This window comes from Danio rerio, chromosome 22 (genome assembly GCF_049306965.1).
Source record: "Danio rerio strain Tuebingen ecotype United States chromosome 22, GRCz12tu, whole genome shotgun sequence".
Classification (NCBI taxonomy): Eukaryota; Metazoa; Chordata; class Actinopteri; order Cypriniformes; family Danionidae; genus Danio; species Danio rerio.
This window is the reverse complement of record NC_133197.1, coordinates 25,505,654-25,511,500: the sequence shown is the minus strand read 5'-3', so window position 1 is coordinate 25,511,500 and position 5,847 is coordinate 25,505,654. Positions and strand designations below refer to the sequence as shown.

Sequence of the window (5,847 nt, the reverse complement as noted above, 5' to 3'; positions counted from 1 at the left end):
TGGCAGCATTAATGCTAGGATGACTTTTCTACTCTTGTATAAAACATAAGTATATGTTGTCTTAAACGTATGTGAGTGACATCCTATACCTTGGCTGTCTAGTCTTTCAACATGATGCTTGAGTTTCCTCCACTGCTGACGAATGCTGTTTGTGAGTTTCTCCCGAGCATGATCACATGACATTTCAGGAGGTCCCTTAGAAGGGTCCTCATCATCTGAATTTGTCTGTAAAGTCATCTGAATAAAAAAGTAATTAAATAATATTGTAATACTGTATCTTCAAATATCCAGCAAAGCATGCTGCTTCATAATACAAGGTAAAATTTGTTGTGTAAAATGACATTACAGCCTAACCTGATCCATATTATTGCTTTGTTTCTCTTCCTTTTGGCATATCTTCTTAGAATTTAAAAGTCCAACCATCTCTCGTTTCATTTGTTGAAGCACTTTCTTCAGTTCTATGTTTTCCTGCATTAGTTCTCTCTGACGATTATCAAACTCATTGAGAAGTATTCTGTACATTTCTCCCTCATGTCTGAAAAAAAACATATATTAAGTCTTTATTAAGGGAAACTATTTAAAACATTCATTTGCAACAGTCATAATGTACAGTTGAGGAATTGTCAGAATTATTGATTTTTTTTTCTTTTTTAAATATTTCCCAAATTAAGGGCAAAGAAACTTCACAGTGTGTCAGATAATATTTTTTTCTTCTGGAGAAAGTCGTATTTGTTTATTTTGGCTAGAATAAAAGCAGTGTTTAGTTTTTAAAACGCCATTTTAAGAACAAAATTATTAGCCCCTTTAACCAATTTTTTTTCAATAGTCTACAGAACAAACCATCGTAATACAATAGCTTGCCTAATTACCCTAACCTGCCTAGTTACCCTAATTAACCTAGTTAAACCTTTAAATGTCACTTTAAGCTGTAGAAAAATATCTTGAAAAATATCTAGTCAAATATTACTTACTGTTGTTATGGCAAAGATAAAATAAATCAGTTATTAGAAATGAGTTATTAAAACTATTACGTTTAAAAATGTGTTGAAAAAATCTCTCCATTAAACCAAAATTGGGGAAAAAATAAACAGGGGGCTAATAATTCTGACTTTAACTGTATCTCTACTACCTGGATTCAGTTTTTCCAGTTTTCCAAAGACATCTTCTCCCATCCGACCTTCCAACATAATTCAAAACATCCATTCCTGAAATAGAGTACAAAGTAAAGCATTTCCTGTTCCATGGCCAGTTGTGTGTTATTCCCACATTATCTCAATTACAATGAGCAGATAAAAGGTGCAGAGTTCATTTTAAGTGTGCTATTTGCATTTAGAATCTGTCACTGTAAACTCTCAAGATGAGACCCAATGAGCAAGCAAGCCATCATCAGGCTAAAAAAACTAAATAAACCCATCAGAGAGATAGCAAAAACATTCCGCGTGGCCAAAACAACTGTTTGGAACATTCCTAAAAAGAAAGAATGCACCAGTGAGCTCAGCAACACCAAAAGACTGAGAAGACCACGGAAACAACTGAACAAAAAACGAAAATATTAGAATTATGTCAATGTCCAAATATTTATGGACATAACTCTCTCTCAACATTAGCAAACAACTATGATGAATTAAAAAGGTTTTTTTTGTTATCATTATTTTTATTCAGAAAGAATGTATTAATCTGAAATGGTGACAATAAATGCTGTTCTTTACAAAAAAGCAATGGTTTAACAAAAAAGTATATATTACATCATATCTCGAATCAAAATATTAGAATGATTTCTGAACCATGTGACATAACTGGAGCAATGACTACTAAAATTCAGCTTGACAACACTGCCATCTGTACATGAAACTTGCAAAAACACAAAGGACATTTTTGTGGGTCTTCATAGATAATTTTCATGCAAACACACAATAAACATTTCTATCAAAATTATGAGGGCAGGATGTGATAAGAATATTATAGATAGTACATTCATTATGCTAGTTGATATATTTAAGTAATACACAGTACCTTGTTTGTTATCCTTTTTGGCAATAAGCACTTGACTGAGGCGTTCTTTTACTTTGTTGTGCTCCCTTTCTCTCCTCTTAATATCATGATTATATTGTGTGGCACGACTCGCAATGATACCCTGCAGCCTTTGTACCTAGTAATATAAAAATGACCTTGCATATGACAAAAAACTGAGAATTAAGTTCACTGCTGAAACAAAACAAAGAAAATCATTGTACATACTTCCTCTTTTGCATCTTTCAGGCTGTTTTGCAAAGTCTTTAAGTTGGTTTCTAGCTGACGCTCTCTTTCGTGCAAGCGCATGTTTTCCTTCTTAGAAAGTTCCAGCTGGTCCTACAAAACAGTGAGAATTTATAGTAGTTTTTGTTTTGTTTATTGGAAAATCTATGTATTTATATGTGGGGGAAAAAAAGCCTAACCTTCAGTCTGGAGTTGGTGAGGTGCTGGTAATGGAGGTCACTGCTGGACTTGAGCTGCTCCACCTCCAGCTCCTCCATCATTCCCACAGCACGACGGTGTAGCTGAAGCAAGTCATAAATGTTGTTTAAAGCAACCACAGCATCCAGATCACGGATGTCATCTGAGTTACGGAAAATTGGCGGGAAGCACAGAGACGACAACTCCTGTGAATGTAAAGTGGAAAATGTTCTAACAGATGACACAATTATTATACAGGCAGGAAGAGGATTAAGAGGATGTTTGAAGAACACGCTGCATGATGATTGGTGGTGAATGTCCATTGAAAATGATCAAAAACTCTGATGAATTCTGACACACTTAACTGTTCAATGTGGTTGATTTGCAAAACATCTGATTAGATTTAATACCACATATGAAAGGCCTTGTTTACTCTTCAAGTCCTGATGCCCAATTCCAATTTAATGCTTGTATAAGATTTTCTTTTTTGAACATTCAACATTTACATATTCTTTCAATTGTGACTAATCGGATTTGTGTGTTTACACTTGTTAATGCTATACTTATATAGGTTGTATTATATGAGGTTGGTTAGCAATGTCGCTTTACAGCAAGAAGGTTGCTGGTTCGAATCCCAGCTGGGTCAGCTGGCGTTTCTGTGTGGAGTTTGTATGTGCTACCCATGTTCGCGTGGGTTTCCTCCAGGTGCTCCGGAATGCAAGGGCATTCGCTGTGAAAAAAATATGCTGGATAATTAGACATTTATTCCATTATGGTGAGTCCTGATAAATAAATAAATAAAAACTAAGCCAAAGAAAAATGAATGAATGTATTATTTGACATTTATTTCAGTTTTAGAAAGAAGTGTGCAGCATGTTGTCCGAGAAACATTAACCAAACACTTTACCATTTTGAAAATAATCAGAAAACTCATGTGACAAAGAAAAATGAGAAAATCATATCACACTTAGTCAGCTGAGTAAAAATGTGCAGCATTTAATCAGAGAAATATTAAACCAATAATTCATCATTTATAAAGCATAAAAAATAATAAAATATCATAAAAAAATATTTTCGTAAAATCATAAAAAATCATATTGCTCTGTGAAATAAGCGAATCGTTGCATTACTATCCACAAATCAAGCTTCATAAACATATGAGAGCACCTACCTGATTGATGTATTGAATGCACTCTGAGATATTCTCTTCTGTGCAGAAGTTGCTTGAAAGATTGAAAGAATTTAATGGTAGAGGAGGCACCACAGATGCTGTGTATAGTCTGGAAGGAGACATTCTAATCAACAATGCCTAAACGTCCTGGAAAATAAAGCCAAAAATATATATGTGTGCTGCATATAAAATAATACAAGCAATAGTGTTAATAAATGTAAAGTCGTCTTATATATATGGTTACGAGTAAAAGTGAACCCTGCTCTAAATGAGGTTAGGAGGAGAACTTGTCCTTAAAATAACTTTCCACAGTATTTTCAGTCACATAATCTTTCCTTTTCCCATGAGATTTCGGTTATCTGGAGCAATGGCTTTAATGCTGTTTCTTCTATCACCTACGTTACTTCTTGAATAATGCACTCACTGAAGCTGATTTAAAAGACATATTTTGGAAAGAAAAACACCTGCCATTATTTAAGCATTATTTAAAAAGACAGCAATTATTATGTTACTTTTTATAACATATATATTTATTGGCTTAAAATCATTATGGAAATTTCCATTATTTTGGAAGGTAAAATATCATAGATAAAACACTCCAAAAGAAACATTTTTCTGGAATATTCTGTTTTCCCAAGACATTACTGTAAAAATAACATAATAAAATAATAGCACAGCAGGCAGATTATAGAGTGTTATAAATCTATACAACTAATATAATATATGTGAATTAGTTATAAATAGAAATAAGATTCTAAAAACATGCAATATTGCGAAAACAACGAGATGAAGAAGAGGAAGCTCTATTCCTGTTATTAAAACCTAACGTTAGATAAGATGTAAAGTAGGTTAAGGTGAACAGAAGGATGTCTACCCTGTGAGGCTGATTTTTACACATTTACATAATGATAATGCGACATAACAGGGATGTTTACATATATTGTAATGAGAATTATCTTTCGTGCTCAATAAATTAAGCCTTAAACTTGTAAAGCGCCAGAGGTTCACTTACTGCGTATCTTTTGGCATTTAAGAGAACTCGTACGTGAGGTTTGCCAGCTTCATTTCCCGACATGTGGCGCAAATTAAAACATTTTATCCGGGAAGTTTGCGTAATAAAGCCTCTTATCTTGGCACGACGTTACATTGATGCAGGCGCTTTCCTCTCAGCCCTCAACCTTGAACGAAAAAACAGTCTCAAGCAAATGCGTTGCTTGGATACGAAGACGAGGGCGTGTCATTGGCTGCTGCTCACGCACCTCCGCGGAAATCAACCAATAAGACTCGTCGCAGTCAATGCAGGTGCTAAGTAGAAAAACAAAACAGGCTAGTTCTTATAACATCAATATACCAAATGTCGACTGTCACTGATCTAGTGTACTAAATATTTATAAAATTGACAAGCAAATATTTCAGTCAAGTACATTTTACAGCATATCTTTCAAATAACACATATTGACTGAAGAATAAAGATAAAAGACTGAAATACGTTTATAGCCTACAGACTGAAATACTATGAATACATCATGTCACAAAGACCATTTTTACATATTCAACATTTTGTTATTGTCTTTTTTTCTGATACACAGCAATGAGCAGCAAACATTTAAGTATGTCAGCAATTAAATTGAATAGCATACAAACACTTCATTGCAGTTAGTTATCATTTGTTTTATTTTCTGTCATCTGCTAACAGGAATAGGAAAGTCCCACGATTTGTCTTGCTGAAGGGGTCTGTCTGTCCTCTTTTTGACTCCAGCCACCAAGTAGTCATTTCACCTTTCCCCTGTTTAACAAAGAGCGCCAATCTGTAAATCTTCTTCAGCCTATCCTAAACACAATGCTCTGAAAGACAGCATTGTACAAAAGAAAGAAAGAGGGAACAGAGGAGAGAGCGACAGAGTAGAGGTGTGTATTTGCTTGTGCATAATGAACAGACATCACTTAAGTGAAAATGCAAAAGCCAGCTGAGGCCGAGTCCTAATTGAGACATGCACAGCTGAGCTGGGCTCTTGAGTTCATTCTCTAGGGATTATACAATCATTTCAGGGAGAAAAAGATCAATAGTGGATCGATTTGGTTGAAGGGTGTGTAATACACGGGATCAGCTTATGAATAAAATTACATACGCTTTTACAAATATTATGACTTAACGGCACAATACGTAAAAAAAAAATAATAATAATCATTAAAATATCCGAAGATCACTAGAACAGTGGTATATATTTTGCTGACTTATGTGC

The 5,847-nt window shown here is 34.4% G+C and overlaps 1 long non-coding RNA gene across 1 annotated transcript; it reads right to left on the bottom strand.

The window, feature by feature from the left end:
- Positions 1-401: 401 nt before the first annotated feature.
- ssx2ipb (synovial sarcoma, X breakpoint 2 interacting protein b) lies at positions 402-4,785 on the bottom strand. The gene is given in 7 exon segments (NR_102278.1): positions 402-535; positions 1,130-1,205; positions 2,014-2,149; positions 2,239-2,349; positions 2,436-2,639; positions 3,605-3,656; positions 4,617-4,785. It is a non-coding gene; the product is annotated as a synovial sarcoma, X breakpoint 2 interacting protein b (long non-coding RNA).
- Between the last annotated feature and the right edge of the window lie 1,062 nt (positions 4,786-5,847).